Source organism: Camelus dromedarius, chromosome 7, assembly GCF_036321535.1.
Source record: "Camelus dromedarius isolate mCamDro1 chromosome 7, mCamDro1.pat, whole genome shotgun sequence".
Taxonomy (NCBI): Eukaryota; Metazoa; Chordata; class Mammalia; order Artiodactyla; family Camelidae; genus Camelus; species Camelus dromedarius.
This window is the reverse complement of record NC_087442.1, coordinates 63,602,037-63,625,822: the sequence shown is the minus strand read 5'-3', so window position 1 is coordinate 63,625,822 and position 23,786 is coordinate 63,602,037. Positions and strand designations below refer to the sequence as shown.

The following is a 23,786-nucleotide window of genomic DNA, read 5'->3' as shown; positions in this document are numbered from 1 at the left end:
CCCTTGTTATTCCCATCCAGATAACTTTGCATCTCATCCTGCTCTCATTCATGCTCTCATTCACCTGTTAAAAGCCTGAGGGAATGTGGTTAACCTATAAATTAGGGGACTGGACCTGAGTTTCCCTACCTGTAATGTTATGATGGGGTTTCATGTAAAACTATACCTTTTTATTTCTTGATTTTTATTTCTCTGGTTGATTTGTTAGGAGTTCTATTTTAAATAATGTTTGCCATGCTTTTGCAACAGTCTAAATAAAACCAGTTTGGAATGGCTTCCCTCTTGGAGTTCCCCACTGGCTTCCAAGGGGGCACTTTTGTTCTTTAGTCCATAGATGAAGAAGAGGAAAAATGCTTCACTTTTCTCTTTGCATGTTCTCCCTTTGATCCAGGTTCATTCCTAGCTGGATGATGGAATCCACTAGTAGCTAAATATCTCCGTTTCATGGTTGCTAAGATGGAAAGAGGAGTCTCAGTTTTGCCCACTTATGATGTAATGTTATGACCCATACAGCTCAAAGAGAGAAGTGAAGTAGACTAAAGAAATGGAAATTAGGGCCAACATGAGATGGAAAAATCCTTGCAGTATGCAGACTCCGCTAGAGTTATACCCATGCATTATAAAAACCAAGCCTGTGTGTTTGGGATTATGGTATTCTTAAATGCAGCCAGTGGCTTGATTGGCTATATTAACCAGTCAGATTTTCCTCATGTGGTTACAACCTCTCCAAAGCACCACAGGAAAATTATAGGTCCCCTTGTGGATCACTTAATTCATACAGTGTTGTCTTCTGAATCGTGGTATGATCTTTTGGTTTCTACAGATACGTAGCAACTTAAGAGTAATTTAGAGTATGGTGGGGGAAAAGTAGCAATTAGAGTTACTATTTGGGAATTTTCACAACCAGTAAAAATTCTTTTTTTTCTCCTCTCCCCTCTCACCCATTTCATAACTACGTCTCTAGGTAGGAACAGTCTTATAAGAAGTTAGTATAATGGGTAAGAGTTGTATTTTCTTGTTAACTTTTATGCAGCTTAGATATATGGCAAAGCCAGGTGGGCAAAGGACATATTTTAGCGTTAGCAGTTTCACTCATGGAGATTTGGATCCTTTCTAGTGTTTGATGTTGTATTTCAGTCATAAGCGATGTTAGAGTTGCTTCCGGGATGTTCCTCAACCAACCTATATTTACTTTAGATACAGATTTACCCATTTTCTCTAATCTGTAATTCATTCAACAAATATTTATTGAGTAACTACTGCATGCTATGTTCTAGGGCTATAAAGCTTAATTAGATGTTATTACTGAACTCAAAGAACTGACATTTGAGCAAGAAAAAAATACAAGTAAATGTATCAGTTGAATTTATGTGGGAAGTACTGCACAGCCCAAGTGTGAAAAATGTGATGTCGGAGACAGAGAATAGCAACCAAGCCCAGCACGTAAATAGTAAAACTGCAGCGCAGACGTGCGGGTGATACGATGAATACCACTGGCCTGGCTTGTGTATGGTAATGACGATTTTTTATAGTAACTGGCCCACATGTTGAGTACCATTTTCCACACATGGTAAAACTAGAAAGAAGTACCAAATGTTTGTAAATAAATTCCAGTTATTCTCTAAGAATCCAGTGGAGCAGTGGACGCGTCTGTATCGGTGAGGTGTGAGTGGCGGAGTGGGGCTCCGGCTGGGCCCTGACCCCCCGGGGAGCCAGCGTTGATGTGCAGAAGTGTCACGGAGATGTTGGTCTGGCTGTGGCCTAACACTCTCTGGGAAGGACTCGGGGCTGGGACTGAAGAACCAACAAGAAGCCTTTAAACAAAGGAGTTTCAGTTGTAGGTAGTGAAACTTTTAACCTAACGTAACAGATAACAAGTATTTATTGCCATGTCCTTGAGCAGGGAAGTGATACTATGGAAGGAATTGGATTTGAATATTATTTTTAAAATGACATTTATCATAAGAGGGGGTTCTGATTAGAAGGTATCATGTATTCATCGTAAAATTTTGGAAAAGCATGAAAATAAATCCCTTAGGGCCTCAATACTTAAGAAACACTTTTGGTTACCATTTTGGTGTATTTTGAATTGTTTTGGTTTGGGTTGTGGTTCCCCCCCCCCTTTTTTTTTTAACAATATTGGATTCATACTCTGTATGGCTCTGTGTAACTTTAATAATCTGTTTTTTCTTCCCCTCTTAGTAAATCTTGAACATTTTCCCATGTCATCAAATACTCTTCTGCAGACTCATTGTTAATGGTGTATATTCCCTCATATGGTTGTGCCACAGTTCTGTTTAGTCAACCATTAAACATTAAAGTTGTTTCCAGTTTTGAACTATTATAAATCTTGTTGCAGTGAAGGTCCCTGTATATAAATCTTCCCATCCATTGCTAATTATTTCCTTAGGATAAATTTCCAGAAATTTTAACTCAAATTTTGAGCCAAGAGGTATGGGTAATTGAGGCTGCTAGTATATATTGCCACATTTAAAACAATATTTTAGAAAAATTGAGTGGCTGTATTTATTTAGAAAAAGTGTGCAGCATGGCTTGGATGAGAGATTCTGTGAGAAGCAATTTAATCTAGCACTGAAGAACTCTAGGATCAGACAGCTCTGGTTCACATCCTGGCTCTGCTTTCTGAGTTGGATAAATTCTTCTCTGTGCCTTGATTTCTTCCTGTATAATGAGATAATTCATGTAAAGCAATTAAAGCAGTGCTTGGCACATAATAGCTGACATTTCTGAGTTGTTAGTATTATGATGGTGCAGTGATTTAGATTTGAAGTGATGAGAGCCTCGATTCAATTGAGAGGAAAAATACAGAGAGAGACAAATTAGTAGGACTCAGTGACTGACTGGCCAAAAGAGAGAGAGAAAGAGTTTTTTAAAATGGGTCGAAGTTTTCAAGACTGGAGGAGTGGACTCAGTGGTGGAGATGGCTCCGACCTTACTTACTGAAGTTGCCACAGTGGGTGAGGGACACTGACGGGTGCCTGTCAGTTACAGGTGGAGACGTGTTGGTTTGGGAATGGTCAGAAGTGGCCTGTCGGGATGAGTGAATGGACTCCCAGGAGAGAGGAAGGCTTAGGAGCTTAGAGAGCTGGACTGCTGGAGGTGAGTGATGAGGAGGAGTGGCTAGATGAAAGATGGACCCGACCAGCCAAGGAGACTAAAAGATGCCACTGCAGGGGTGGACAGAGAGTCAAATTTGGGGTACCAGAGAATGGTAAATGTCCCAAAGGAGAGAGGACTCAGCAGTGTGGCAAAGTGGCAGAGAGTTCAGAGACTGACCAGAAATAAAACCGTTACTAATTCTAGTTAATAAATTGAAGGTAAGAGAGTTTGACTTTGCCTATTCTGTGGTGGTCTTTTTGTTGGGTTTTCTTCTAGCTTCTTAAAACTGTGGGTTTTAGTCACTCCGTTTTCTTGGTCATTTTCAAACACTGCTCAGAATACTTTTTCACCATGTAAGTTATGTTTTATGAAAACTTGCAAAGCAGTCAGTCTTCCAGCTTGCCCTCTAACATCTCTTTGTTTTTGATTCATATCATCTTCAGCACAGTTGCCTAAGCATTTGGTTCATGTAACCATTAAAAACGAATGAACAAAACTGCTGTAAAATAAACAAGACTGCAGTATTTTATGCAGTAATCACTTGCCAAGTCTCCCCTTTGAAACTGAAGCCATTTTTGTGTCATTGAAGTAGAGTAGAATGATCTATAAACAAGATTTCTGTTGGGTTTATGTATTAAAACAGATGAAATCATTTTAAGTAAAATGTTAAAAGCATTTACTTCCTAGTTCAGACCAAGCCTGATCCAAAAAATATACATCATTCATCCAAATTTTTAAAAAATGAAACAAAACTGAGTTTTGATTCCCAATCCATTTGCTCTGTAAACCTGGAAAGACTTTTTCAGATATAAAAACTCAGCCACTAATGTAAATCATGTCTCATTTCCTTCCACTTTGTGCAAGTTGTTTTCCCATGACCATTTCACTCTTCTTGTATTTTAAGGCTTGGCTTATTGGCACTCACTCACCACCTTCTGACTTGTGTGTTACCAGTACTGGCCACCAGACCTCTCACTTCTAGTTACCTGCCTCGTAACCAGACGCTTGATTGGTGTTTCCCATCAACATTAAAGTACGCTTTGTTTCGTTTGGGTTTCGAACTAATTAGAAGTAGAATTTTCCTTTATTCCTGGTCTACCTGACTTTGCATTAAATCATTGAGTTCGATTTGTCCTCAAAACATATGTTTGGGTATTTTTTAAATCTCTTTGTTAGATTCAGCTGAAATTGTTTTTTCTCCTGTTTTCTATTATTTCATGGGTGCCCAGCACAGCACCGAGCCCAGATGGATTCTTTATAACGGCTGTTTGACCACGATTTGAAGGAGGGAGTGAGGAGATCCTTTTTTTTCCCTCCTGCCTACAGCTGCTCTCAATATGGCTCATCATGACTGAAAGGAAATGAATAAAGATGAGTTATCTGAACCGAAAATCAGCCACAGAGCAGAAGCAGTTCATACTCCCCAACCCGTCCTCGAATCCAGTAGGGGAAAGGAAATCATTGCCATCGTTTATTTATTCGTATATTTTTAATGGTGGCAGGATTATTTTTTAAATCTTGTACCTTTGAATAGTGGCCATTTGGCGCATTTGTGAAAGGCCATATGGTTTCAAATGAGATTCCCATCACATTCTGTGCATTTGAAACCATTTACGCTGAGCCTCTTGGCACGCCCGGCACTTGGAGCGCGAGCAGACGCATGAAAGAGCTGTAGACAAAACTGGAGAACATGCAGATAGCATTTAAGGAAATGTTAGCGGTCTGACTTGCCATTTTTGGATCGTCCTTCATTTGGATGATACAACCTGTATTTTAAGCAACTGTCATTTTCATATTTGGGGCATTACATGTCTCCAGCGATTAATATCTACCCTCGTGACTTAGGTATCAGCAAGAGCTCGAAGACATTTCAAACAGGGAAACACGTGGAAAAAGACTTTTGAATTTGAGTCCAGATTAGGGTGGAAGACTAGGTTCATCAGAGAAGTTGCATCACACGCTTCGTGTTTTCTCTGTAAGAAAAGCAGTTTCTAACTAAAATGGCCTCAATGTTCCCTGAGATTTTGGGATATGAGCACCTAAACTTTTGCCACAATCAGCTTTTATTCATGACAAGCCAGAGGCTCCCTGTCAGAAGCCACATGGTGCATCTAGTTGTATTTCAGGTTCATACAGACCCAGGTTCAAATTCCAGTAACATCATTTCTTGCTTTGTGTCCATAGACAAGTCCCTAAATCTCTCAGAGGCTTGTTTTCTCCATTTCCAAGTATGGACGGTAACACTGATCCTATAAAGCCGTTGGAGAATTGAGAGAGGAGAGTGTTCAGTGCCCCCTATTACCTGAGAGGCAATAGGGCACTGTGGCATGGCCATTAGGGACTCTGGTTTCGGAGTCCACTGTCCGGGCTCTGACACTTCCTAACTCTGTGGCCTTAGAAGCATAGCCTGTAATCTCGCTCGTATCTCATAGCGCTGTGGTGCGAAGTGATGGACATGGTCCCTGCGAGGCGCTTAGACTTGTTTCTGCTCAGTATTTGGAAGGTACTCAATATTTTCATATGCTGACCTTGCAGAATGGTCAGGCAGATGGGCATTAATGCCTGTGATTCCTGGCACGTCACGAATGAACAATAACTAGAGGCTGCTGTCCCGTCATCCAGAAGTAATCCAGTGGGAGCCCACCTGATTAGACACACCTGGCTCTTCACTCTGACGTTCATCATGGCCACACAAGCGCCTGGTCTGGCACTTAACATCTGTGATGCTACAATCCTCCCAAGCCATGATGAGTTCCACAGCTCCCAAGAAACTTTCTCTCACAACAGCCGTGTGCCAGACACAGAAGTCTTGGCCATCCAGTTATGCTCTGACACTTCCAGAGTTGTTCCACTGGGGAAGTGGAATTGGTCACGACTTACATATTAATGAAATATGAAACATTCTCTAATCCCTGAGTAGTTTTTTTGTCTGCAAAGTAATGTGTCTGTCCCATGATAAATTACATTATATTGAAAATGCTTTGGAAAAGGAGGACTGTGAAAGGCCATTCCAGGGCAGGTGTATGAGTGAATGATCCTTCTGACCTGACAGAGGTAAAGAACTGATGGCCACAGGGTAGACATCTTTCTTCAGCTCTGAGATAGTCAGGTCATTGCAGGGGAGGTGAGAGGGAGGGAGCATTCATGTCCTGACTATTTGACACAACTCAGAAAAATTATGCTTTTAAAACTTCAGGGCTGCGAAAGAGAATTGACATTATGTTACATTTTCAATATGCCTTTCCCAAAGAGGAGAAAAACTTTTAATATCTGTAAACACTTTCTTTAATAACCAACAAATGTGATGTGCTGCTGATAGAGAAAGCAAAAAACCAAAAAACTCCTGCCTATTTCAATTTTGCAGTTCACACTAATAGAACAATACAGAGTTAATATTGTAGTAACTTGGCTCTAGAAGTGCCCTTCTAATGAAAAACAGTGCTGTTTGGGCAAATATTTTCTGGCATCTTTATATTTCCTTTAACTGGAAACAGGGAAAATGCTGGCTTGGTGTCATAACTATGGGAGACTGTGTTTTCTAACTGAAAACAAATTGTGGAGACAGTTTTCCTAAGAAAAAAAAATGAAGGTGGTTAGAAGGTATGGAATGGGGTCTTTCTGATGCTCAAATCCATAGATTGGTTGATTGAAGGACTTCACGTGGTAACACTCTTTTCTGCTGTTATTGTCTAAGAGACGGTCACTTACCCTCCTTTCTGCCTATTACCTCAGTGGCGAACAAGAGAACATACTGCAGAGATGAGTAACTTAGCATCATGAGGATCATGAAACCTGGAAATTTAGAAATGATACCTGAACTCTTAAGTGGATCTAATTGCCCATTACCCATAGGCCAGTTATCCACATCCCAAATCATCTGCAGCACTGTATCAGGCTTGCTGTTGTGGACAAATGTGAGTCGAGGCTGTGCTGGGAGCAAGGAGAATGAAACTGGGCCATGGGTGGAAGACCGTGGTAGTCTCAAGAAGAGAGAGAAGGAAACAAAACTGGACATAAGTCTGAGTTGTGCATCACAACCAGGAGTACCATGAAGAAAAGGAAGAATCCAGAGACAGGCCGTGGGACCAGTGCTGGGGTTACCAGCCTAGCACAGCTTGTCATGGGGTCTGGAACATGCCCGTGGTGGAGGTTAGGAGCCCTAGAGGCAGAGCAGTAGTTCTGATGGTTTTCCGCTGGTTTCCAGTTTTTTGGCTATATACTGTTTTTTTAATGTGTGAGTTGTAATGGGAAACATTTTTACAATATTTAAGAGCCAGGATCAGAATTAATCTCAAGAAGGACACTACTTTTGTCTGAGGAAATACTGATTAGAAGATTATATTTAGAAATGAGATCCACTTAGGTTGAGAAGATGAGATGGTTCTAAGATTTCCTCTAGAAAATGTGAATTACTTTATCCAGGACAGAGAGGATGAAAAGGGAGAAGGGCAGAAGGTAACAGGGAGAAAGGAGCCATATGGGTGGTATAACACCATGTGGCTCTTAGCTCCACCTTCTCCAGATCTTCAGCAAACCCACTAAGGGTGTAGGTGTCACCGCCGTCCCTGGAATTTGCAGAAATCTTAGGATTGTGGACTCCTGTGGGCTGAGAAATTGGCAGGATCCCTGCCTGTTCCACCCAGACTTAAAGGGTAGAAAAGTCTCTAGCCACCACCTGGGTAATATACATAGAGAGGTTGTGCTGTGACAGGGAGGGGAAGTAAGTTCAAATAAGCAACTTGTGACCTAGAAATAAATACTTGTACGGAAATGTTTAGTTCAACAGATGATGGAAACCTATAGCCAGCACTTAGTTTCTCATTGTCAGTTGATTTTATTTGTCCAGGTTTATAGGTAATCAGATCTTCACTATATACTGTATATATTTTAAAGATATTTTTGTCTATTTCAAATTTCTTTTACTATATTACATACTTGCCATTTCCTTTTTTTCATCTCCTTTGTTACAATGTATTTATCAACTGCATTTATGTGCATAGATGCTCTGGGTTTTACAGAGTAGGAAGTGTCACTACACAATAATGCAATTGCTCTTATAGGCCATACATAATATGTCCACACATCTTTATTTCATAACCCTGTCATAAGCATGATATATTTATGCCACAGTTCATTTGTCATGTGATTGAGGGCAGCTTCCAAATGTATATACAATACAAAAGATCAAATTGCTGACTGTCTCCAGAGTCTCCATGTCCAGGAGGCCCCAGTCTGGCAGGGGAGGGAGACATGGAGACCCACATAAACCAGGGAAGGGCACGTCTAAGAGAAGCAACCTGAAGGCATAGGGACGATCAGTGTCAGTGTCGATATCTGAACAGGGAAACGCTGCTTCTGGCTTGGAAGACTCATACTGGAGGTGGGATTTGATCTGGGTCTGGACGAGTCAGCAGGATTATGGATACTGTGGGTTACAAGTGGGTGGGTGGACACAGAGGATTTGAACAGGAGCTGCCGGGCACAGGGTCAGTGATGGGACAGCCAAGGCGTACTGTGAAGGCAGCACAGGCAGGTGGCTAGAGGGTGGGTTTCTTAGAGTGGAAGGTAAGGTGGGAAAACTGAATTCATTTCTTTTAGAAATCAGGACATTCACTGTACAAGTTACAGTTTGCTGAGAAAAACTTGACCTGTGAGGTTCCTGAAATGCAAGGTTTATTGCTGAAAGCAGTGCATTTTTCTGCAATACCAGAACAGAATAACTTTATATTTTGATGCAAGGTAACAACAGCAGGGCTATTTCTGTGATAGGCTAATCCCAAAGCAGCTATGGGGTAAAGGTACCAGAACCCTGCTTTTATAATGGAGTCAGTCAGCCTCTTCCTTATATTAATTATACCATTGTTAATAAATTCTTACCTTTACTGTTTGAAAACAGTTTGAGACGGACAATTTCTATTTAATGAATAAAACCCAGTGAGCCTAAAACAGCTTTTTAAATCTAAGATATGATTACAAAATAAATAAACTGAATATTAAAACAACAAAGCTGTAGATACTGTTAAATTCTCCTCGGCATTCAGCACTTGGCTAGAACATAATAAATAATATATTAGTCTTAGTTTTTCCCTCAATTTGTGAGTCAATAATTTCTATTAACAGTTCATAAAATGGCATGTCAACATGAAATGGAAGTACATTTTTTATAGAACACTGAAGTAATAAAACCTCCACGGAAGTCAAGAAAGCAAATTAGCTATTCTGCCTTCTCCAACCTTGATACTGAAGAAAGATTAACTCTTCTCTTGGTATCACAAATGTTTGTTATTTTTTTAAAAACTTGTGAAAGACAGGCACATAAAAGAGAACAGGCATGGTCTTCTTTGGCAGGTGAGTGGCAGTAGCCTGAACAGACTTGTTAGACAACCCTCAGTGGAGGGCTTTATAACACGTGGAAACATTAGATTATATATATTCTGACAAAATGGTCTTTCTTTCAGAAAAGCATCTTCTTAAAGCAATCCAACAAAAACATCCAAGTGTTAAGTTTCCAGAAACCTCTGTTGAAATTCCACAGTCCCGAGTGGACTTCATTCGTTCAGTCACTCAATACATGTTTATTTATTGCCTCTTGTAGGTACGGGAAATTGCACTGGGGGCAGTGGTCTCTTTAAGCACTGATTTCTCTAAAAATAAGTATTTGTATTAATGAGTACTTTTTCATTTTTTATAAACTATTTCTTATCGATGTATTTCTAGTAATCATTTGAGCTTTGTGTTAAAGGGACATGATTTTTTGGTGGTCGTTTCAGTGATACTTTGGCATTCCTTTCAGTCCCGGAAAAGACTCATGAAACAGGTAGAAAGACTTTCAGAGAGGGATGGGGGAGGTAGGTGGCAGAAGGCTGGGGACTCAGAGCTTGAGAGTGGCCCAGTAAAGGTACCCATTGAGGAACACAGGGGAGAAATAAATTGCTGTGAACTGGGCAGGGAGGGCAGAGGGCAAGGGCATCAGGGACCAAAGGCACCTACAGGCATAAGGTAGCAACAGAGAGCAAAAGCTCCAAGGTCAGAGGGTCAAATCCCAGCCTTACCACATATTGACTCTGTAACCTGGAGAAGTTACTCACCCTGTCCACACCTCTGGTTCCTCGCATATAAAACAGAGAAAATAATTGTATCTACTTCATAGAGTTTGGGAGGATTAAATGGAGTTAACAAATATAAAGTTCTTAGAACAGCGTCAGGCACATAGTAAGTGTTTGATTCCTTTTCGAGGTGTGCATTTAGTATACTTACACCATTGTTCAGTTATCACCTCTGTCTTGAAAGCAGCAAACTTATCTGTATGTTCCTAGAGGTAGCGCCTGTGTGATTCGTTCACACTGCTCCCAGGTGATGACAGGCATTCCCCGCTGACCAACAAGGTGTTTAGTCATGTTTTATTAAATGTGTTGTACAGGCTCGTAGCAGGTGAAGGCAGCAAAGAAGATCTTGCTGAAATGTAATTATATTGTCTCCTGAAATTGCTCTTCATGTCCTCTGGGTGTCTTGCTGGTCCAGGCAGTCTGGAATGAATTGGTGCAAGGAGGCTTTGAGAGGCTGCTGGTGGTTGCGCGACGTCAGCATTCCTGATAGTAGGTTAAGGGTTTTAAATTGAGGAGTTCGGGCCCAAGGAAAAAATAACACTGCAGTTATTCTGAATTATTGAGGAATTAAATGGCCCTACTATAAGAAAAATGTTAAATCAGTGGAGTTTGCAACTGTAGGTTCACACACTAGTTGTTACTGTAACCATTTTTGGATAGAAAGAGATGTGTAGGGAGTAGATTAAGGCTTTGGGGTCCAAAAGCCTGGGCTTTGAGTCTTGCATATAACACTTAACTAGTTGTGTGACGATATTGTATTTACATTGTCTGTCTTTGTCTCCTGGTTTGGGAAATGGCAATATTAAAAGCATCCACCTCGTTAGGAAGCTGTAAGGATAGTTTCTAGAAGTGGCAGGTAACCTACCACATTATCTGCATAGCAGAACACTGGAAACTCACTGAATGTCCAATAATAGGTGAGTGGTTGAATCAATTATGGAATAGCCATATGATGTTCATTAGTTTAACAAGCCATTCCTTAACTGATGTAAAAGTAATTACAGCCAGCTGAGGTCCAAAACTATAAGGAAGTCTTAACTTTGTGGAGTGGAAATAATAATTATAATAACTAATATTTCTGTAGTGCTCATATGCCAAGTCTTGTACTTGTAGCTACTCACTAAATCCTCAGAACAGCCATAATAAGGAGCTACTATTATTATCTATACCCATTTTGCATATGAGGCTACTGAGACACAGTCATATTAAGCAGCATACCCGGCTAGTAAGCGGGCAGGCCAGAGCTAGGATAAAGGAACTGTGGAATCTGTGTGCATCCAGGAAGTAGAGTGGATTAAAGATGGCTCCTCCAGGTCTCACCTAACTCTGTGATTTCCTAGACGAATGTAGGGAGACTTGGCTATGTTGCAGATGAGTAAAACACACCATTATTGCTATGTTGGCATAGCAGCATAAGCAGCGAGCCCAAAATACAGGTGGAAACTGCCAGGCTCAGAGTGGAAAGCCCTTCAAGTATCAAGACTCATGGCTGATGATTCTGCAAGTTTAATACCCAACTGCAGACCATTTTCTGCCTGCCTGCTCTCCACTGCCTGCCTTTATTGAACACAAACTGTGACGTTCTGAAGGAATCCAAGATAAATTTGTAAAACATCATGTCAGGCCCTTTCTAGTCCCAGTGTCCCCTGGTGATTCAAGGTTGGGGTCTAAAAAATAGAACAGAACAGAGAAGAGGAAGCAAACAACCAACCTGCCACAGATACATGGAGAGGGAAGGAGAGATTTTTTGTTTAAAAGACAGAAAGCTGAGAAACAGTTATTTGATCCCTGCTGCTTGAGGGACAGTAGGGAAAGAAAGGTATTTTTGTGATCACTCTTCAGCGTTCCCTGTGTGGTTTGGTTCATACAGTCACAACAAAAACCCAAGCTCTAATAACACATTGCCACCGACCACAGATACACTGCAAGCATTATGCACAGTAGTAACTAACATTCAGCTTCCTTTTGATTACTTCCAGGCCTGTGACATTGAGATTGCTGCACACTTCTTCCAACCTCAGAAAACTCAGAGTCAACAGCACACATCTCATAATCACGTGCTGACATAGAAACTGCAAGGAATCAGTGTCATTTATCTGTATTCACTTATATTTAGGGTGACAGGGTGAATAAGCACCATATTAGGAGTCCAGAGACATGGGTTTTGTATGAAGTTGAACCATGTCACTGACTAGCTGTGACTTTGAGCATGTCAATTAACCTCTAAGAGGCCTCTGGTTTCCTTTCTGTAAAATAAGGATAGAATTTTGGGTCCCAGAAGCCCTTTAACTGGATATCCTGTGCTGAGGCATCAATGAGTTCTGGGTAATAGTTTCAAACAAAAATGATGTTCATCAGATTCCACTGAATAAAATCAGAGCAGGAAGGTCAAGAAAGTGGCCACTGCAGATGCGTGTAATCCTCACCCATCAACTGGGGGTGGCTCTGATAGTTCTCCAAGTGGTCCACACATCCCCTTTGCTGAAAGGACAAGTGAGAATGTTAATGTGCATCTGAACATTTTAAATGCCAAATGCCTCTACGTTGTTTTTATCCTTAAAATTCTCTCTACAGTATCATCATTATCAAAGTTAGTCAATCACAGCATTATTGGGAAATGTAAACATGAATGTTTTTTTATCTCACCTAAGTCTTTACTGCATTAAATTTTATTCTACTGCAGCATGCTGGAAAATTTGTGGTTTGTAGGTTTGGTCCACAAGTGCATACTTTTTAAGCAAACTAACGTGCTGTGAAAGGGCAGTTTTCAGTGTTTCCCTCTACTTGTACTTGTGGGTGCCCTCCCCTGGTGACTGCACCAAGCCCCTCAAACCATCACAAATGGACTGCTTGCCAAATACCTGTTTCCCTAATCAGGAAGCCACGTATTACTGACAGCTTTATGTGTACAATGTCTCATGCAGAAAGACTTGAGAAATGCGTATCTGGATTTCTAGATAGATTTTTTTTTTCACGAAAGTCTAACAAATTCATGTAGTCAGATCTCAAGAACGGAAGTGTGTTTGGTAGCTTGGGCCTGCTGCCCACACGGGCTCTGTGTGTCTGCTCTGAAAGACCAAATATCATCCCAATGGACCTGACCTAGTTGAACATAAATACACCATTGAGGAGCGACTGGCTTCAGAATTAATAAAATTTATAAATAAATAGGATGGCCTTGCAGAGAGGCTAAACTTGAAGTGCCTCTTAATTCTTTTATAGCAATGCAGTGGGTTTTAGCTGCCCCAATGATGACAAAATCTATGAAGCAAAATCGTTTTGTAGAAGGCAGTCAGATGGTTCGGTTAGAAAATGAATTTAACCGCAAAAGGGTCATAATATATTTTTATTTAATTATATTTTTATTTGATTATACTTTTGGTAAGGTGCTGATCCAGCCCAAAAGGTAATGGTTTGGGCTGGTTTTACCACCCAAGCAACTTGGCATTTTCTCTTTCAGTCTGTAAGGTCTCTGAGTACATGTGAATGTGTTTGTTAAAGCATCTCGATTTCAGTTTTGTTGTTCAAAGAGTATATCCCCTGGTCTCTCTGACCTGTCCTAGGAACATAGCTCAATTTGCATCTGATTTGATCATTTATTAAAATTTAGAGAGGCAGGCAGCCTCTGTGCTCCTGGACCTGCCAGTGAAACCCATTACAGAATCAGTCACCAAAGAGGGCACCAGCCCCAGAGCCTGGAAAAGAAGCACTGAGATCCTCACTTCACTTGAGGGTATTATTCAGAAAAGAGGACTATTTTTCACTTCTTGCCACCTAAGCTGAATTTTGAGAAGTAACCATAAAAGATGAGGCTGAGAATTATAATTGGGTCCTTTGGTGTAGACAAATTGTACTGTGTCTTTTGATTTTTGATTTTAAATTCTCCCTAAAAGGTCACTGGATACAAAGACGGTCTCTGAATTTATTGAAGGGAAAGCTGCAAAGCTGTTACATGCAGCTCTATATATGCCTATTTGTATCTCACACTTTCGTCAACCAGTAACACACAGGCAAAATGGAATTCAATCTAAGAATTTCTTTACCATCTTTTAAAGATTTTCTTCAAGGACTTATTTCCAAAAAAGGAGGAAAAATATTTCCAATTTTCAAAAAAGACAAACAATCCCCCCAACATTTGTCTCATTATAGGGTATGTTTTCTGCATCAGAGTGGCAACTGTTAGAAGTAGATTTCAGGTTGTAGTTCACCTGGTGAATGTGGACATAAGGCCGTCAGGCGTCTCTTCAGCTCCCCCCTACCTGGGAAGTGAATTTTTGACATGGTGGCCTTTGCTACATTCATTCACACTAAAACAGCTGTTGCTATAACTGCCCAGCTATTGCTGTAATATAAACAGGGCCATGGCTCCAATGTGAGCCCAGTCTCAGTGCAACATTGCATTTTGAGCTATTTTGTGGAAAATTAATTAGGTCTCCACCTGGTGTCTGGGTTTTGGATTCCTGTATGGGCCAAGGGGGCATCAAGAAGTTGCCCCAGGTAATGGGGTCTCTGGGCCCTTCTTATGCAAAGAGGCAGTAAGTACAGTGTGTTAAGAGCCAGGCTACTTGGGTATGACTCCTGAGTCTGCCACTTGGTCGCTTTGGAATTCGCTTAATTTCTTGGGGCATAGTAGTCTCATCTGAAAAAAAAAAAAAATGTGGAAAGAGTAGTGTCTGATTCATAGGGTATGAAATGAAGTTGTTTTGTAGAAGGTGGTTGGTTTGTTCACATTTTACAAGATTAGAAAATGTATTTAAACCCAAAAGGAGATCATATGCAGAGCCTGATGTTTTCTGTAAGATGGTGATCCACCCTAAGAACTCATCATTGGGGCCACTTTATATACAGTCATGTGAGTGAGATAAATTAACTTTTGTAAAGTGGTTAGAACAGTGCCTGGCTCGTGGTAAACATTTTGTTAGTGTTGGCTATCGTTAATATAAATTCAGGGATATGCTTAGCACAGGCAAAAAAAGGCTCTTACAGAAGTCATAATTGAAAAATAAAATAGTGAACAAAATGTTTAAGCTTTTTAAAATTTCACTTGTCAGGCATGGTGCTAATCATATTATATTCATTATCTTGTTAAAGACTACAGGATTCCTTGGGCGACATATATTTTAGTCTGTTAATAAGAAAAACAATAAACACTGAAGAAGTAGGTATTTTCTATTTTTATATGTAGACCAAATATCCATTAATACAAGTTACATTCCATTTCTCAGATGTTTCTCAAATACCACACATACCATCATGCTGCACTCCTTTCAGTTTTTAAAAAAAGTCCTTTTTCATCTAGGAATTTTTGTTAGTTTGTTTACCCATTTTGAGAGGTAGATAAGACAGATCTTGTTATTTTAAATTTACAAAAGAGGATGCTGAAGTTTTATGTAACCGAGGTGAAGTGACCATCCAGGATAGCAGAACATGTTCATGGTCCAAGGCCACAGCCGTTACCCAGCTCCGGGTCGTGCTGGGCCTTGATTCCAGCCCTTTGACTGTGCAGGGCCAGGGACTCTATCTGCTTCTTCATGCATCTGCTGAACAGTCATTTCCAAGAACAGAATAAAACCACCAGCTTTGCATGATTTCCAAAGCCATTGATCATGCCCCTATTCTTCGTTCATCTTGTGATAATAAATCCGTCCATTTAAAGACAAGAAAAATTCAGTGTTCAGCTGTGGTCTGCTACACACATGTCCACTTTCCTTATATTTTCTTTGAACAGAACATAGTAAAATCTATTGTACAGCTCACCGGCGTGATACTGCTTTGATAGACACTGAGTGACCTAATATACACACTCCAGTGTACTCTAATCTGTGGTCTCCCAGCTCCCACTCGGCAGGAATTCTGAGATGTTGATGGAACCCCGTGATTTAACAGAGCAGCCGGGCTGCCCTTTCACCCCTCACACTGGTTCTGACAGCTGCCTGCCATGTGCAGAGAAAACCTCACAGGCTGAAACCCTGTCGCAGAGTAAAGGTCCTTGAATAAACATACAAGCATGATCATGCTACTATTTGAAAATTAAATTACTTTTTAAACTGAATTTGCAGTGTGCAGGTTTTATAGCTAAAGATCCAAAGCACCGGAACATGTGCCAGATACATTCTCCTTTTCAAAATAAAACAAAATAACACACACACTAAGCCTGGTCCCATCCGCACATATCTGAGTTACCTCTCTTTTCAAATGGGTTAGACCAGTTTATCAATGCCCAGGTTTTTCTGCTCTGAGACAGTAACAAGCCTGCCAGAAATGAAGTGCAGCATCTCCTGGGTTGGTTGGGAAACTCGACTTGTGTTTAAGCTATCAATTTAATCCACACTGCCTTTTTACTTTTATCAGAATATTCTTCAGGTAGAAGAGAATAGAAGGAGGTTTTAGGAATAACTACCGTCCTAAATATAAAGTTGGTTAAAAAAAAAAAATCCCTACTCGGCCCAAATAGCATTGTGCTTTATAATTCATTCTTTTCACATACAGTACCCTGCGTTATCATGGCTAATATTTTCCTGCTGAGCTGCCATCATCTTTTGTCAAGCTGTCAGGGTATTAAATTGATGTACCTTCCACATTTGGATAGAGGTCATTATCCTGTTGCCTGGTTGCACTGCCTCTGCTGAGCAGGTTAACTGCTTGTGGTCTTTCATCTAGATAAATGTTCGCCAGCACTTTTGCTCTGTGATGACATGAGCTGTTCCTTAGAGGTCAAATAGTGATGCTATGATAAGTTGTTCCCTTTGAGTTCACAGATACAGAAGGGACCAGAGTCTAAATTTCATCATCAGTCTAAAAATAATGATAAATGCTCAGTTTGGCATGTTTCTCCCCAAAGTGCTGGATTTGGGGCTCTTTTAAAAATTACATACTTATGTTTTAATTTTGCATAGAAAAATTTTGCTTTTAAGTATTTTATTGTTTCAGTATCATGAGTAATTCCACTGCATCAGAATTGACCCTCTAGTTCTGATGATGGCAGAAATAAATGATTCTGTGTGTGTGTGTGCATGCATAATAGATAAAATACATTGTAAAATTGCAGGTTTTCTCATCTTAAAACAATATTTAATGTAGTTTAAAGACTACAATATTAGACACCCTGGTACCATCCACATAGGAAGATGGTTTTTGAGTGCAGAGATACAATGAAGTCATTTCACTTTAGTGAAAATTGATTCGTTAGTTAAAAATAATTTTAGTTTGCTTGTACTTGATTTTTTTTATAATGAAAAGTATACCAAATTAAAAGGGAAAATTATTTTAAGTTACTATATTATAACCAAATATATTTTTATAGCTTGTTTTTGATTTCTTGTTTTCAATTCAGTTGTTTTCCAAAAATGTTTGTTGTGGTAAAATACACGTAACATAAAATTTACCTTTTAAACCATTTTTAAGTGTACAGTTCAATGGTATGAAATATATTGTGTTGTGCGACCATCACCATCCATCCATTTCCAGAAGTCTTTTATTTTTTAAAGTGGTTTTCCAACTGAAACAGGCTTTATCTCCCTATTTACCATGACTAGTGTTGTTACATGAGTAAATACAACACATTTTTTGAGTTTTTTTAAAATGCCACTTTATAGTCTCTTTTATAATGTAGAACTCGTAATGACACATGGAACTAACTTTCTTGACACTATATAATTTTAGGCCAAACTGCTAATAATTTTAATATTTGACTACTTCATTTCCAATTGGATGATGTGTTCAGTCTTCTAAAGTATATTTAATTTTTTAAATGTGTACTATTATTTTCAACAACTGGACTAGATTTTCGATTGTCATTTTATTATTAAGGGTCAGTTACGTGCAGTCCACAAATTTTATCATAAAATTTAAAACCTGCTTAGAGGTACCATCTTATTGAGCTTGGAAGTCGTGAGGTCAAATGCATTGATAATTTTATTTAAGTATTCATTAATATCTTTTAGGTGGTGTAGAAACAAACATGAGTGAAACAGTGAGAACTACCTTCAAAGGAAGAGTCTGTATCTTTCCTACCCATTAATTATATAATCATCAATGTAGTTGTCTAAACTAGAAAGTGTCCTCCATGATGTGCCCTGTTTTTTTTTTTTAATACTCTCATACTTATTTTATTTTGGGGGGAGGTGGTAATTAGGTCTGCTTATTTATTTAATGGGGGCACTGGGGACTGAACCCAGGACTTCGTGCATGCAAAGCATGCCCTCTACCACCAAACTATACCCTCCTGCCCCGTTTTCTAACCAGATGTTGCGTGATCCACCAAGACCTGTCAATCCCTTCTAAATATTATCTTAAAATCCATTTTCTCTTTTCCCATACTGTCTTCTAACCTTAATTGAGGCCCTCTTTATCCCTCGTGTGCTTCCTAAGTTGTTTCTCTGCCTCAAGTTACTCCCACTCCTGTCCCCCCACCTCCATCCATCTTCCTCACTGCCAAGAGAGGTATTGTTTTTTTTTCTCTTCAAAACTCCAATCTGATCAGTCACTCCCTGCTTAGAAATGTTCTAGTGGGTCCCCTTGGCTAGAAGAGTGAAGTAACGAATACAGAGCCTACAGAGTCTGGCCCTGACTGACCTTTCCACCTTTTCCTCCAAGACACTCAGTGCTCCAGCCATGGAGACGCTCGGGTGCTAACCGCGCCTCCCACTCCCACTCCCTAGACCTGTCTCCCTATGCGTGGAAATGCCTCCTTCCTTATTCTCTCAGGCTCAGTCCTTTAAGAAGCGTTTTTTCACTTCTCCAGGAAGAGGTCATGGTTATTCCTCTTGGACCTTGTGCCTTATTGTTGCACTCACATTAAATTTTATTTTTGTTAATTTATGTGTCTCCCCCAGCAAATTATGAGTACCTGTAAACCATGGATCATACCTTATTTCTGTAGTCTTCAAACTAGGATGAATGTACCCCTGTATACTCAGACTCCTTCCTAATTTCCCCTCTGTTCTAAAATTCGTCTTCTTGAGAACACCTGCTGCTTCTCCTTTCCCAGTGGCCCTTCCTCCCCATTACCAATGAAAGCATCCTCTCATCCACCCCAGCCTTGCCTTGTAGAATTGTCCTGAGTTGTACAAACCTCCAGGTAACAAACAAAGGGGTAGATCCGCTTATAGGTGCCCAGAAAGCCTCTTCTAACAAAAGACCCAAGACTCATTCTAATAATAAATAGTATGCTTCCAGGGATGTGTCAGCTAAATAACTTGGGGAGAAGGGAGGCCACCCTCACCTACCTCATTAAGAGATGCATTTCCAATAAAAGTTTAGCTTTATGTTTAATGCTTATTTTCAATTTTATAATATTTTGTCACTTTGATCAGTTTGTCTTGGGAAATTTTTTAAATTAAAATTCCTGTATATATTTATTCTATGGAGTATTATAGAATGGGAAATATATTCCAATAGGAATTTATATTATATTAGGATAAAATTCTATTGGGAACTGGGATCGAAGTACTACAGGAGAAAAAAATATGATGTAAAATTTCCAACTGTGAATAATAGAATCATGTACTTTGAAAACAGAAGATGATAGATCAAATATACTTACATTACACTAGACCAGTTTTAAAGATTTATGTAAAATCTTTTTATTTTAAAATGTCAATATTTTTAATAAGGCAAACATTACATTCTTTGCTGCTATTACATTTATGATCAAAATATTCGTTTTCAGCTTTAAGATGTGCAGGAGAGTACATAGTTTAACATAAACATTTATGAAGCAGTCAAGCCAAAAAGGTTGAAGACTGTTGACTCAGAATGATCAGATTCCAATCCTAGACATGCTGAGCAAATGCGTGGAATGTTTAATCCCTGTACCTTTAAGAGGGTTGGTTTTACCATTACTTTATTTTAGTGTTACTAATGGACAAGTAGGCAAAACCACTTTCCCCTCAGTTATGCTAAACATTGAGTTTTATCCAAACGCTAATCAGCAGCCACCAAGGACACAGGACTTCTGCAAATCTCAGTAGCTGGGCCTATGCCAAAGTGCCTCGCTAAACTCCGGTGGGTGCAGAACTTACTGGATTTCTTACATAAGCACATGATTACTCTTTGCAACTTTATTAATTCCTGTCCTTGCTGCTGATCTAGCATGAAAGAAGCTGGGGCAAGAGTTCAGTGTTCTTACTGGGATTTAGAATTTATATAGTTGAGAAATTAATGACATCCAACATTGCCATTAAATACACAACTTTCTAGCCTTGAATTTTTTTTCGTTGCACTCACATAGAAGGAGCTCATGGACCCTGGGTTAAATATGTCACGGGATCATTTGTAATTAACCCACAGTTTCCAGATTCCCCTGTCAGCTGAGATACTGAAGCATAACCGCATGATTAACTCAGATGTTCCCCACACCGAGTAAACACCATCAATGTTTATCATGAAAGAAGTTTTGCTAGATGCTTGGGATGCAAAATACATTACAAATTCACATCACTCCTGTCTTCAAGGAGTTTACTCTCTAATTTTGATGAAAAGTTTAAATACTAATGCAGCTCATGCCATGGCTATTAAATAGTCATTAAAGTAATATTCAATGACATACTGAAATACTCTCTGTGCTATCACTAAGTGAAAAGAGTAGGTTGCAAAACCGTTCTGTATAGTCCAGCCCCATTTCAGTAACTGAAGTACACTCATATGTATATGCATAAAAAGAAGATGGAAATTTATAAGCAAAATGTTAACAGTCTTTCTCTCTTGCTCACATAGAACTGTGGGTAAGTTTAAGTGCCTTTTTGCTTAGTTGTAACTTTTACAATGAGGAGCTCCCTTCGGTAATAAAGCCATTGTCGTTGGGCCTGAGGTGACTGTAGGCTTTAGGCAGAAGGTTATGGGCTGTCAGTAGAAGAACAGACTATTAAGACAAACAGGAAAACCTGCATCCCTTCAGATCATTTTTGGACGTCAGAAAAAGGTAATCCTACCTGTAGAGAGGGCCAGGCATCCATCCACTCACTCCTATCAGCCCAGCTTTTGGTCTGTGCTCTCTGGCAACAGATTCCATCCTTGCTGGGAAGCCAGAGGGATTGGAGACAGAAGCGAAGCTTCCCACGAAGCTCTCGGGTGGCACACATTTAGGTCTTGGCCACGTGTAGCCTCCAGGAGTAAGTGCCTAAAGGAAGGTGAGTCAGGTTTACTGTAAGGCCCTAGCGCCCCATTTTCTGCAGCCTCTGTCCCGTTTTTCTCTCAACTTTTCCCATCGCTGAGAAGTATTTTGACATTTTGCCTTCAGGGGTTTAGGGGGGAGGAAGCTTGATAGAGTGGAGAGAACGTCATCTTGCAGTTGGGGCCTATCTCTGACCCTTACAAGCTAGATCATCTGGAAAATTCCTTAATGTCTCAGTTCATATCAGGGAATACTTTTCCAGATGGGGATTGTATTGCCTGACATGCCTCCTTTTGTGAGAATTTGAGAGAATAAGAGAAAAGCCCTTTTTAAAAAAGAAAAGACCTATCGAAATGCAAGAGATTCATATTAGAAAACCTGACTCACAATGAGAGATTATCCAGAGACTCGGGGTTTTTGTTTTGGTTTGTTTTTTTATTTTTTTATTGAGGTATAGTCAGTTCACAGTATTGTGTTAGTTTCTGGTGTACAGCATAGTGATTCCGTTATATATGTATATGTGTGTGTGTGTATATATATATATTTCTTTTCATATTCTTCATTATAGACTGTAACAAGGTATTGAATATAGTTCCCTGTTCTCTACAGTAGGACCCTGCTGTTGATGTATTTTGTATATAGTACTTAGTATCTGCAAATCCCGAACTCCCTATTTATTCCTCCATCCTGCCTCCCCCCACCAACCGTAAGTTTTTTTTCTATGTCTGTGAGAGACTCAGTTTTTCTTAACATTTTAACCAGACCTTAGTTCCTTGAAAATATTGAGGAATAAATGTGGCACCAGAGAGGGAAAGCATGCACTCCTTACCCTAGCTGAAGTTCAGCCTCCCAAGGAAAATCTGTTTACATGGGACAAGTAAACACGAGCTTGGAGCTTCATACCACAGACCTCTAATGCTTGGTTGACTTCGAAGGGATTTAATCAAGCTACAGGATATAAGATTCAAAGGACAAAAAAATAAAGTAATTAAGAAAAATCTTCTCTATGTCAAGGAAAAAGCAGATTGTTTCTATTAATTTTATGGGGAATCTTGTTTTTATTGGCTGAAAACTAAACCCAGGGCAGGGGTGGTGCATAGTGAGAGGGAGGACTTGTTGGAACAGCACAAGGTTTGTGTCACAGACATGCCTTACTTCACAGTCACAGAAGCACACATGTGCACACAGACCAGCCACTGCAACTCAGTGTATTGAAAGCTGGGTTCTTCTCCCCTTATCAGTTGGCTTCCCGTCCCAGCTTTTCTATTCCCGTGGTCCCACTTGGTCCCATTCTGCTCGCTGTGGCTCTGGCGCTCCTTTTGTCTGCATCTCCTGTCGGCTTCCAGGGCTTGCCCATCTGCTTTGAATAGTCTCTTGAACGTCTGCCCTTTTCTCTGTTCTCTCACCTCACACCTGTGTTTCCATAAGAGAGTCTCTGGGCTCAACCAGTCAAACAGCAAACATTTTATTGAGTGCTTGCTATGACTACGAGCCCCACCTTGTTCCCCTCCACCCTGAACAGTGACACATAATAAGTCTTCCAAAATGCTGTTTTCATTATGTCATTTCCTTTCTCAGAGATATAAAGTGACTCTCTGTTTCTTTCCAACATGAGTCTGACCTCTTCCGTTTAGATGTCAAGCCTTTTTCACAATCTGACTCCATCCTACTAGAATCTACCCCAAAAGTCCCACTTGCTCTGCTCAGATCAGATTCTGCCTCCATGTTTCATTCATAGTGAAAGACACAGTGCTAAGTGCCTAAGAGATGATACAGTTCCTTCCTTTAGAAGTTCCAAAAGCTAAAAGGTGGAAATATGTAAGGAAGCAACATAACATGATATGATCAAGGTTTCATAAACTTTGATCAAAGAGGAAAGTACTGATTCCACCTGAAGTGGGCTGGGGAGACAGGCTGACGATTACTGTCCAAAGGGGCCAGGGAAATTGTCCAAAGGGAGCGAAGACAAGACCAAAAGAAGGGAAAGTTGAGAGTCAGAAGCTACTGTTCCTACCTCGTACTAAAATCCAGCTCTAAATCGCATGAATAGGAATAGAGCTTCAAATGAGGAAGGAGTCAAGAGTCAGATAGAAGGAGAGTCGGAATGGGAGCATGCAAAGACAAGAGGGCGGGTCCTGGACAGTCACTGAGAGCAGTGTTAGCAGAGGCTCATCTTTATTAAATGGTAGGTGTTTGGCTTAAAATCACTGAACTGGTGGGATGAAGGCAGTATTGGGAGCCAACACACGGAAGGATCGGATTACGATGACTTCAGCACAGAGTAAGTGTTGGAAATGTTTATGATGGGACAGGAATGTTGGGGTCAAATTGAGAAGGGCTTTGATGGCCAGCCCCAGAAGCATGGACTTTATCCTGTTTGCAGCTCAGGATGGGACCATCACAAGGGAGGTTGGTCAGGCCGCAGGACTGGGGCAGGTCATGGGTGA

General features: G+C 40.1%; 2 protein-coding genes across 10 annotated transcripts in view; one reads left to right on the top strand and one right to left on the bottom strand.

Annotated features, from left to right (window-relative positions):
- Positions 1-23,786, top strand: part of CDK14 (cyclin dependent kinase 14) — a 555,862-nt gene that overhangs the window by 510,973 nt on the left and 21,103 nt on the right. The window lies entirely within an intron of this gene.
- The window catches only part of MTERF1 (mitochondrial transcription termination factor 1), a 453,452-nt gene continuing 437,502 nt past the window's right edge, over positions 7,837-23,786 (bottom strand). Inside the window, exons 10-11 of one of the 5 annotated variants that reach the window (XR_010381700.1) lie at positions 21,158-21,345; positions 7,837-10,646 (exon numbers count right to left, since the gene is read on the bottom strand). The gene's annotated coding sequence lies outside the window, so the exon portion shown is untranslated. Of the gene's footprint in view, positions 10,647-19,848; positions 21,346-23,786 lie in introns of those variants that run through there. The other 4 variants (XR_010381701.1, XR_010381702.1, XR_010381706.1 and 1 more) reach the window with 4 other exon arrangements.